General features: G+C 45.0%; 1 pseudogene; it reads left to right on the top strand.

Moving 5' to 3' along the window:
- The window catches only part of LOC120049458, a 148,158-nt pseudogene that overhangs the window by 125,320 nt on the left and 10,354 nt on the right, over positions 1–12,484 (top strand).

Below are 12,484 nucleotides of genomic sequence, written 5' to 3'. Positions count from 1 at the left end.
CTAGAGGTAGAGACGTAGCGAGTTACCGCTACCTAGCATTCGAGACGTAGCGAGTTATCACTACCTAGCGGTCGAGACGTAGCAAGTTATCACTACCTAGCGGTCGAGACGTAGCGAGTTACCGCTACCTAGCGTTCGAGATGTAGCCAGTTACCGCTACCTAGCGGTCGAGATGTAGCGAGTTATCCCTACCTAGCGGTAGACGTAACGAGTTACCGCTACCTAGCATTCGAGACGTAGCAAGTTATCACTACCTAGCGGTCGAGACGTAGCAAGTTATCACTACCTAGCGGTCGAGACGTAGCGAGTTAACGCTACCTAGCGTTCGAGATGTAGCCAGTTACCGGTACCTAGCGGTCGAGATGTAGCGAGTTATCCCTACCTAGCGGTCGAGACGTAACGAGTTATCACTACCTAGCGGTAGAGACGTAGAGAGTTACCGCTACCTAGCTTTCGAGATGTAGCCAGTTACCGGTACCTAGCGGTCGAGACGTAGCGAGTTACCGCTACCTAGCGTTCGAGACGTAGCAAGTTACTGCTACCTAGCGGTCGAGACGTAGCAAGTTACCGCTACCTAGCGGTCGAGATGTAGCAAGTTACCGCTACCTAGAGGTCGAGAAGTAGCAAGTTACCGCTACCTAGCGGTCGAGACGTAGCAAGTTACCGCTACCTAGCGGTCGAGACGTAGCGAGTTACCGCTACCTAGCGGTAGACGTAACGAGTTACCGCTACCTAGCATTCGAGACGTAGCAAGTTATCACTACCTAGCGGTCGAGACGTAGCAAGTTATCACTACCTAGCGGTCGAGACGTAGCGAGTTACCGCTACCTAGCGTTCGAGATGTAGCCAGTTACCGGTACCTAGCGGTCGAGATGTAGCGAGTTATCCCTACCTAGCGGTCGAGACGTAACGAGTTATCACTACCTAGAGGTAGAGACGTAGCGAGTTACCGCTACCTAGCGTTCGAGATGTAGCCAGTTACCGGTACCTAGCGGTCGAGACGTAGCGAGTTACCGCTACCTAGCGTTCGAGACGTAGCAAGTTACCGCGACCTAGCGGTCGAGACATAGCAATGTACTGCTACCTAGCTTTCGAGACGTAGCAAGTTACTGCTACCTAGCGGTCGAGATGTAGCAAGTTACTGCTACCTAGAGGTCGAGAAGTAGCGAGTTACCGCTACCTAGCATTCGAGACGTAGCGAGTTATCACTACCTAGCGGTCGAGACGTAGCAAGTTATCACTACCTAGCGGTCGAGACGTAGCGAGTTACCGCTACCTAGCGTTCGAGATGTAGCCAGTTACCGCTACCTAGCGGTCGAGATGTAGCGAGTTATCCCTACCTAGCGGTAGACGTAACGAGTTACCGCTACCTAGCATTCGAGACGTAGCAAGTTATCACTACCTAGCGGTCGAGACGTAGCAAGTTATCACTACCTAGCGGTCGAGACGTAGCGAGTTAACGCTACCTAGCGTTCGAGATGTAGCCAGTTACCGGTACCTAGCGGTCGAGATGTAGCGAGTTATCCCTACCTAGCGGTCGAGACGTAACGAGTTATCACTACCTAGCGGTAGAGACGTAGAGAGTTACCGCTACCTAGCTTTCGAGATGTAGCCAGTTACCGGTACCTAGCGGTCGAGACGTAGCGAGTTACCGCTACCTAGCGTTCGAGACGTAGCAAGTTACTGCTACCTAGCGGTCGAGACGTAGCAAGTTACCGCTACCTAGCGGTCGAGATGTAGCAAGTTACCGCTACCTAGAGGTCGAGAAGTAGCAAGTTACCGCTACCTAGCGGTCGAGACGTAGCAAGTTACCGCTACCTAGCGGTCGAGACGTAGCGAGTTACCGCTACCTAGCGGTAGACGTAACGAGTTACCGCTACCTAGCATTCGAGACGTAGCAAGTTATCACTACCTAGCGGTCGAGACGTAGCAAGTTATCACTACCTAGCGGTCGAGACGTAGCGAGTTACCGCTACCTAGCGTTCGAGATGTAGCCAGTTACCGGTACCTAGCGGTCGAGATGTAGCGAGTTATCCCTACCTAGCGGTCGAGACGTAACGAGTTATCACTACCTAGAGGTAGAGACGTAGCGAGTTACCGCTACCTAGCGTTCGAGATGTAGCCAGTTACCGGTACCTAGCGGTCGAGACGTAGCGAGTTACCGCTACCTAGCGTTCGAGACGTAGCAAGTTACCGCGACCTAGCGGTCGAGACATAGCAATGTACTGCTACCTAGCTTTCGAGACGTAGCAAGTTACTGCTACCTAGCGGTCGAGACGTAGCAAGTTACCGCTACCTAGCGGTCGAGATGTAGCAAGTTACTGCTACCTAGAGGTCGAGAAGTAGCAAGTTACCGCTACCTAGCGGTCGAGACGTAGCAAGTTACCACTACCTAGCGGTCGAGATGTAGCAAGTTATCACTACCTAGCGGTGGAGACGTAGCGAGTTACCGCTGCCTAGCGTTCGAGACGTAGCGAGTTACCGGTCGAGACGTGGCGAGTTATCCCTACCTAGCGGTCGAGACGTAGCGAGTTACCGCTGCCTAGCGTTCGAGACTTAGCGAGTTATCACTACCTAGCGGTCGAGACATGGCAAGTTACCGCTACCTAGCATTTGAGACGTAGCAAGGTACCGCGACCTAGCGGTCGAGACATAGCAAGTTATCACTACCTAGCGGTCGAGACGTAGCGAGTTACCGTTACCTAGCGGTCGAGACGTAGCAAGTTACCGGTCGAGACGTAGCGAGTTACCGCTACCTAGCGGTCGAGACGTAGCGATTTATCCCTACCTAGCGTTCGAGACGTAGCGAGTTATCACTACCTAGCGGTCGAGACGTAGCGAGTTATCCGTACCTAGCGGTCGAGACGTAGCAAATTACCGCTACTTAGAGGTCGAGAAGTAGCAAGTTACCGCTACCTAGAGGTCGAGAAGTAGCAAGTTACCGCTACCTAGCGGTGGAGACGTAGCGAGTTACCGCTGTCTAGCGTTCGAGACGTAGCGAGTTACCGGTCGAGACGTGGCGAGTTATCGCTACCTAGCGGTCGAGACGTAGCAAATTACCGCTACTTAGAGGTCGAGAAGTAGCAAGTTACCGCTACCTAGAGGTCGAGAAGTAGCAAGTTACCGCTGCCTAGCGTTCGAGACGTAGCGAGTTACCGCTACCTAGCGTTCGAGACGTAGCAAGTTACCGTGACCTAGCGGTCGAGACATAGCAAGTTATCACTACCTAGCGGTAGAGACGTAGCAAGTTTATATTTGACTAATATGTGTAGCTTGGTACCTTTCGACCATGTTCCCTGCCATGCTTTCAGTCTACTGCTAGAAGAGGTACAACGTGCACTGGGATGTAATGTAATGTACTACTTATGGCCAATGAGTATGCCAAAAACATGTCCTAATGTGAGTTTTTGTAGCTCAATTATGGAGCACTTAACATGAGGTTATTGACTAACTGATAGATTTGTACTGTAATGTATTGACATGGGATCATTTTAATTGGAGAATCTTGATTATAAATTCTACAGGAAGTTGTACAATGCATCTCCTAGTGCTTAGAAAATAGCCCTGCCTTTCCAATCCTTTCTTTCCTGCCCTTCTTGGTCAAAATCATAGACAAGCATAAATTCTTAACGCTAACAACACAATAGAGAGCAGGATTTTCTAATAAAGAAGCGCAAAAGGAGATTTATAAAAATGGGGGAATGCACAAAGGCCCAGTGTGTGACAAACTAACAAAAAATATAAGACCAAATGTTTTTAAATTTAACAGGGAAAGAGATATGAATAATTTATACTCCCTTCAGTTACTGTAGATATTAACAGAAGACATTCTCCCCAGCTCCTCACATCTCTTGGCAGAGATGCACTTTGCAGTTCAAAGTAGAGGCAGAATATTAACACTTCCATCAGTGTTACAACTTCTAAAAGGAATAGTGGAAGTAGAGATTTCTATGAGTCACAAATGATTCAATTCAAATGTATACAGCTGAAACAGCAAGGGAAGAACCAAAGACTATAGTACATCAATATTTGCTTTCTAGAATCTAGGTGTTCTAAGACCAGGGATGAGAACAATACAAGCCCATGAATATATACATATACCGGTATATCAATACAAAACAATGAAGTTACTCATAACCTTCCAATTACATTGTATATTCTTTGGAAGATGACAACACCTCATCCCCTCCTAGAAAACCTTTGTATAGGGAATGAGACGCCGAAGGCCTCTTTTCAGGTGTTGATACCTCACCATGCAAATCACAAAGAGCTTCAAACTTTGACATTTTCAATAGGAGCTCCAGATATGCAGGTGGTCATGACATTTTTTCAGCTGGTGATTGTCAAGCAAATAACTTCCGGTGTCACGGTAATTGACCGTTAACTAACATAAACACATGTAGCATCTGCTGGCTTCCACATAGCCTACAAGCCATTGATGCAGACCTTTGGAACATCTACATTCTAAAAAGTCTAATAAATAAATGTAAAATAGCTTACACCATCACAATAAATCCATGATTTATTTCAGACAGGTCTAAAACACATGATATGAACAAAATGTAGTCTATTTCAAAAGAACAGAATTGCATAATCTGAGTTGTCCTTATCTTACGCCCTGATCTGGCTATGCCATGTGTGTTACGAATCCCGCTTCCTGAGTCTGTTTTTGCCTGTGTTCTGTCCTGGAGTGTTTTTTCCGGTGTCCTGGAACGCACCCTGTCTGGTTGCCGGGCGACGTAGCTGGTTGGGAGATCTCTGATTTACCGCACCTGTTTCCAATCCGCTATCTGCACACCTGGTCCTGATCATCACCCCTCCACTTCATAAGCACTGACCTGACATCCATTCCCTGCCGGATCGTTAGCCATGAACAGTATGTTGTGCCAGTGTATCAGCCTCCAGTTTGATAGAGTTTGTTTTGTTGTTTTGTACGTTTTGCTTGCCTTGAACTCACCTCCGTTTTTTCTGTCTACAGTCATTCACCCGGAACACTCATCTCATCCCTACCTGGTCGTCGGTGACTTCAGTTACTTCATTGGATCTGCCTATTCAATCCCATCAACTCACCTCCGCTGCCCGCTCCGTCACTTGGATTTTTCTATCACTACATTCAAACTTGTAAATAAATACTCACCTTCGTCTTACTCTCCTTGTCCTGGTCTGCGTCTGGGTTCAACTTTAGAAAACCGTGACAATGTGGCTGTGGGCTTTAGTTGTGATACAAACGTTGGTCTATATGTTTTGATTTTTAATACATTCTAAGGCTGCGTGATGCAACTCTAGGGATTATTTGGAAAAAGCTGCATGAAAGATGCACACTTCATCAGTCTCTCATTCACAATTTGACATGCACTTGATAATGCCACAAATTTCCAGGTGGCATCCCCTTTGTGTGGCTGTAATGCCCCCTAAAAAATCCATGCCTTTTGCGGCCAGTGGCCATTGTGCCCTTGGGCTGAATCTAAAAATTACAGTGCATTCGGAAAGTTCAGACCCCTTGACTTTTCCACATTTTGTTACGTAACAGCTTTATTCTAAAATGTATTAAATTGTTTTTTCCCGCATCAATTAATGACAAAGCAAAAAACATTTTTTTAGATTTTTTTGCCAATCTACAGGTATTAAAAACTTGTAATGTCACATATACATACGTTTTCAGACCCTTTACTCAATATATTTTTGTAGCCCCTTTGTCATTGATTACAGCCTTGAGTCTTTTTAGGTATAACGCTACAAAATTGTCACACCTGTATTTGGGGAGTTTCTCCCATTCTTCTCTGCAGATCCTCTCTAGCTCTGTCAGGGTGGATGGGGAGAGTACCTGCACAGCTATTTTCATGTCTCCCCAGAGATGTTTGATCGGGTGGAAGTCCGGGCTATGGCTGGGCCACTCAAGGACATTCAGAGACTTGTCCCAAAGCCACTCCTTATTGTCTTGGCTGTGTGCTTAGGGATGTTGTCCTGTTGGAAGGTGAACCTTCGCCCCAGTCTGAAGTCCTGAGCGCTACACAGCAGGTTTTTATCAAAGATCTCTCTGTACTTTGCTCCGTTCATCTTCCCTCAATCCTGACTAGTCTCTCAGTCCATGCCGTTGAAAAACATCGCCAGAGCATGATGCTGCCACCACCATGCCCCATACACCCCATCGGGATGGCACCAGGTTTCCTCCAGAAGTGAGGCTTGGCATTCAAGCCAAAGCGTGCAATCTTGGTTTCATCAGACCAGAGAATCTTGTTTCTCATGGTCTGAGAGTCTTAAGGTGCCTTTTGGCAAACTCCAAGCAGGCTGTCATGTGCCTTTTACTGAGGATTGGCTTCCGTCTGACCACTCTACCATAAAGGCCTGATTGTTGGAGTTCTGCAGATATGGTTGTCCTTCTGGAAGATTCAGAGGAACTCTGGAGCTCTATCAGAGTGACTATCGGGTTCTTGGTCACCTCCCTGACCAAGGCCCTTCTCCCCCGATTGCTCAGTTTGGCCGTGTGGCCAGCTCTAGGAAGAGTTTTCTTTAAGAATGATGGAGGCCACTGCGTTCATGGGTACCTTCAATGCTGCAGAAAGGTTTTGGTACCCATCCCCAGATTTGTGTCTCAAAACAACCCTGTCTCGGAGCTCTACAGACAATTCCTTAGACCTCTTGGCTTGGTATTTGCTCTGACATGCACTGTCAACTGTGGGAACTTATATAGACAGGTGTGTGCTTTTCCAAATCATGTCAAATCAATTGAATTTACCACAGGTGGACTCTAATCAAGTTGTAGAAACATCTCCAGGATGATCAATGGAAACCGGATGCACCTGAGCTCAATTTCGAATCTCATAGCAAAGGGTCTGAATATTTATGTAAATAAGGTATTTGTGTTATTTATTTGTTATGAATTTGCACATATTATAAAAACATATTTTCGCTTTGTTATTTTAGGGTATTGTGTGTAGATCGATGAGCAAAAAAGTTATTTCACACATTTTAGAATAAGGCTGTAACGTAACAAAATGTGGAAAAAGTCAATGGGTCTGAATACTTTCCGAATGCACTGTTTAATTCCCTTCTTCTTTTTAGGGTGCTCTGAAGCACCTCTCACTCACATGGCTCCCTCAGCTATTTCAATACTTATTAGCCAATGCGTCATGTGATCGGGTCCTTCTCACAGGCTACAAGTGAAGACAGACACATCGGGGACGCAACTGTGCTCGTCCTTGTTGAATTATGAGGCACATATTGAAGATGTTGGAAGAACTGTCCACATTCACTTTTCGTCAGGCAACAAGATGAGTAGGCCTAACAAACAGCAAAAGCACTAGCCTATGTCAATCTACTATCCCCCATAGTACAAATGTTGACCTATTCTATTCTTGGGAGAAATAAATATTCCAAACATAGTCTGGGACAGTTGTGGGATGTGCTAGATCCCAAATTAAAACAATCACTAGCATCAAAAAAAAAATGTAATAGCAATGAGGCTGATGCAACAGATCAAAATGTTTAGCAGTGTTGATAAACTATTAGTCTATTTCTTCACATTATAAGCACAGCAATGCGCACATGGCAGTAGGCTGTAAGCGCAAATGTTCCAAAATGCAATCAATTAGCGGGAAAACACCATTCTCAAAAGTGATCGCAAAATGTGATTTTTCATGTAATGCTTTTATTATAAAGGTATATTTCTATGTATGTATGCCAGTTGTAAAGTGGATTAACGTGCTTAATTTTAAGTAATTTGGCCACTTTAGTTGTGATACAAACCTTATCCCAACACATACGCCTATGGGCTAGGCTGCATGAGGGGTTCGACTAGATTTTGAAAAATCACAAGTGATAGGCTAATATTGTCACCCATCAGGTGAAATCACTTTATTTAAGAACTATTTGTTTAACATATATCCTTTCTCACAAACAAGCATTTTTTGTTTGGAGCTTATTTTCGACTGGCTGTGTCAGAGATCTGCTGCTCTCGCACTGAGAATGAGCAGCTTGGGAAAGGTCCTTTTCACCCACACATCATTATAAAGGTGCAACCAGAACCAATCAAAACAAAATACATCAAAGACACTTGTTTAACTTGGACACGTGCAAATATCTATACACATAAAAGCCTTCAGGTGAAAATGACCCACAACATCCTGTTTGTATACGAAATCTACACAGACATTCCACAACACATCAGTGTGTCCACATTTTGAAGTTAGGTTCATGACCCTAAATGAGGAAAAGTAATTTAATTTCATGGAGAAAAAGAGAGGTTAGCTAATATTTTAGATAACTCAAAAGTGGAAATGGGTCAAATTGTCCCGCAACATAATAGGAGGGTTAAGGATTTGATTAGATTTTCGATTAGATTTTCATCAATGTCAGAGTTATTACAGGGACAATAGAGTGCCGAGTACCAGCCTGTTAGCGAGTTTGGTAGGCTACTAATGACCACATCTTGGAGAAGCCTAATTACCATGACTAAACGGTTACGTTGAATTTGACTGCCATCCTGTCTCGTGACTGCCGGTGTGGCAGTAAAACGGTCACCATAACAGCCCTACCCTGAGGCGTCCGGCAAGGTGAGCATCGACTACCTCAGGCAATGGACACAGGAAATGCTACACAAGACTAGACAACCATTAGCAAGTTTGTTGTCATGAATCTTGCCCTGGAGGCAGAACTGAGCGATTTTTGCTAGATGGCCCTGCTGCAAAATCAAAATTGCCTATAAAATTCACGAAAACAAAAATATAAGATTAGGGTTAGGCTTACAATCAGATTTTATGACTTTGTGAGTCTGCCAGCTAGTGACCACTCTGCAGAGTTGCCTGCAGGGCAATTTTCATGACAATAAATGCCAACCTGCCAAACATTACACCTGCAACTGTAAATCTAAATCTAATCAATTTCTCTCCATTAATGAGATTTCTGCCCAGCTACACCTTGAGTTACATAGAATCCCTTCTGGTAAAACTACTTTTATCCTTCAACAAGATCAATGATGTGACCGCTGAGGACCGGTTTATCCGAATGTGCCGGGGATATTTGTAAACCTGTAATTGACAGTCGTTTAATTGCTCTCGGAATTCTCCCAACACCCAGACAGACACCTGGGAATGGCAGGAAGGTAGGAAGGAGGAGGATGGGAAAGGCGGGCTGCCATTAAGACATTAACCGTCAATGTAAGACAAACCTGAGCATATGTCTATTTTATCTCCTGGCCCCTGAGAGCAATTTGCTGAAGCATTTCGGCGGGTGGTAGAGACCAGAAAATCCCCCAGAAGCCCCCTGGAGTAAGGGCCGTAGGCTGTCTCAGCATGAACACGCCTCGCAGCAGTTCATTTTCTGCTTCCAGCGGCAAAGTTGAGCTCCCTATCCCCACCACCGCAGCATTAGATCCATGGATTAAATACAAATTGAAGGGCTTTATTGGCATGGGAAACATATGTTAACATAGCCAAATCAAGTGAAATAACAAACAATGTGAAATAAACAATAAAAAATGAACATTAAATATTACACTCAAAAAAGTTCCAAAAGAATAAAGACATTTCAAATGTCATATTATGGTTATATATAGTGTTGTAACGATGTCATAACGATTCATCCGACAGCGAGCTCACTATATGACCCACATGTTACTGGGCTGATTCCAAAGTCAATTAAGCATACTATATATATTCTACCTTTGTTTCATTTCCTTTTTCCGTTAAATATTATGTAATGTTAAAACCACATCAGTGGGTAGAATATATATACACTACCGTTCAAAAGTTTGGGGTCACTTAGAAATGTCCTTGTTTTTCAAAGAAAAGCAAATTTTTTGTCGATTAAAATAACATCAAATTGATCAGAAATACAATGTAGACTGTCACGCCCTGACCATAGTAAGCTGTTTTTTGTGTTGGTTGGGGCGTGATAGTGACTTGGGTGGGTCATCTAGGTGTTTTTGTATTTCTATGGTGGCCTGATATGGTTCCCAATCAGAGGCAGCTGTTTATCGTTGTCTCTGATTGGGGATCATATTTAGGTAGCCATTTCCTCATTTGTGTTTGTGGGATCTTGACAATGTTTAGTTGCCTGTCAGCACTATTTTGTTTAGCTTCACGTTTTGTTTGTTTCATTTTGTTGGTTTGTTCGGTGTTCATTCATTAAAAGAGAATGTACGCATACCACACTGCGCCTTGGTCTCATTCTAACGACGGTCGTGACACAGGCATTGTTAATGTTGTAAATTACTTTTATAGCTGAAAAAGGCAGATTTTTAATGGAATATCTACATAGGCGTACAGAGGCCCATTATTAGCAACCATCACTCCTGTGTTCCAATGGCATGTTGTGTTAATTAATCCAAGTTTATAATTTTAAAAGGCTAATTGATCATTATAAAACCCTTTTGCAATTATGTTAGCACAGCTGAAAACTGTTGTTCTGATTAAAGAAGCAATAAAACTGGCCTTCTTTAGACTAGTTGAGTATCTGGAGTATCAGCATTTGTGGGTTTGATTACAGGCTCAAAATGGCCAGAAACAAAGTACTTTCTTCTGAAACTCATCAGTCTATTCTTGTTCTGAGAAATGAAGGCTATTCCATGTAAGAAATTGCCAAGAAACTGAAGATCTCGTACAACGCTGTGTACAAAACCCTTCACAGAACAGCGCAAACTGGCGCTAACCAGAATTGAAAGAGGAGTGGGAGGCCCCGGTGCACAACTGAGCAAGAAGACAAGTACATTAGACTGTCTAGTTTGAGAAACAGATACCTCACTGGTCCTCAACTGGCAGCTTAATTAAATAGTACCCGCAAAACACCAGTCTCAACATGAAGTGAAGAGGTCACTCTGGGATGCTGGTCTTCTAGGCAGAGTTCCTCTGTCCAGTCTCAAAGTCAACAGTGAAGAGGCCACTCTGGGATGCTGGCCTTCTAGGCAGAGTCCCTCTGTCCAGTCTCAACGTCAACAGTGAAGAGGCGACTCCGGGATGCTGGCCTTCTAGGCAGAGGCTCTTTGTCCAGTCTCAACGTCAACAGTGAAGAGGCCACTCTGGGATGCTGGCCTTCTAGGCAGAGGCTCTCTGTCCAGTCTCAACGTCAACAGTGAAGAGGCGACTCTGGGATGCTGGCCTTCTAGGCAGAGTTCCTCTGTCTAGTGTCTGTGTTCTTTTGCCCATCTTAATCTTTTATTTTTCTAACTCTATGGGATGATAGCCTTATGGGATGATAGCCTTATGGGATGCTAGCCTTATGGGATGCTAGCCCTATGGGATGCTAACCCTATTGGATGCTAACCCTATGGGATGATAGCCTTATGGGATGATAGCCTTATGGGATGATAGCCTTATGGGATGCTAGCCCTATGGGATGCTAACCCTATGGGATGCTAGCCCTATGGGATTCTAACTCTATGGGATGATAGCCTTATGGGATGCTAGCCATATGGGATGCTAGCCCTATGGGATGCTAACCCTATAGGATGCTAGCCCTATGGGATGCTAACCCTATGGGATGCTAACTCTATGGGATGATAGCCCTATGGGATGCTAGCCTTATGGGATGCTAGCCCTATGGGATGCTAAACCTATGGGATGCTAACCCTATGGGATGCTAACTCTATGGGATGATAGCCTTATGGGATGCTAGCCCTATGGGATGTTAGCCCATGGGATGCTAACTCTATGGGATGATAGCCTTTTGGGATGCTAGCCTTATGGGTTGCTAGCCCTATGGGATGCTAGCCCTATGGGATGTTAGCCTTTTGGGATGCTAGCCTTATGGGTTGCTAGCCCTATGGGATGCTAGCCTTATTGGGATGCTAGCCTTGTTGGATGCTAGCCCTATTGGATGCTAGCCCTATGGGATGCTAGCCCTATGGGATGCTAGCCCTATGGGATGTTAGCCCATGGGATGTTAGCCTTATTGGATGCTAGCCCTATGGGATGCTAGCCCTATGGGATGCTAGCCCTATGGGATGATAGCCTTATGGGATGCTAGCCCTATGGGATGTTAGCCCATGGGATGCTAGCCTTATTGGATGCTAGCCCTGTTGGATGCTAGCCCTATGGGATGCTAGCCTTATTGGATGCTAACTCTATGGGATGCTAGCCTTATTGGATGCTAGCCCTATGGGGTGCTAGCCCTATGGGATTCTATCCCTATGGGATGCTAGCCCTATTGGGTGCTAGCTCTATTGGATGGGTCTCTATTACATGCCCAGCATGGGAGGGAGGGGATGGCATACTGTGAGAACAAAGTCAGGAAATGAAGTACCTAACAGACGTAGGCTTGCAGAGTTCCGTCACCGTTGAAACAATAACAATTTAGTTTCTCCTGTCTTAATCAGGGACTTGAAGTGACCATTCCACCGGACTATGTTTTTAACGAACAACTGTAACATTCTTAACTATGTTTTGAGAGTCAGGTCGAGGGTATCGTCTATGCACATGAGTGGCAGCCGCGGATGGCTGGCAAGGACACTGAGGAGGGATCTTCAACTTGACCGAAAGCCACTGTCTCT

The sequence above is a fragment of the Salvelinus namaycush genome, chromosome 6 (assembly GCF_016432855.1).
Source record: "Salvelinus namaycush isolate Seneca chromosome 6, SaNama_1.0, whole genome shotgun sequence".
NCBI classification, from domain to species: domain Eukaryota; kingdom Metazoa; phylum Chordata; class Actinopteri; order Salmoniformes; family Salmonidae; genus Salvelinus; species Salvelinus namaycush.
Note: the sequence above shows the minus strand (reverse complement) of the source record. Positions and strands in the feature narration are given on the sequence as shown.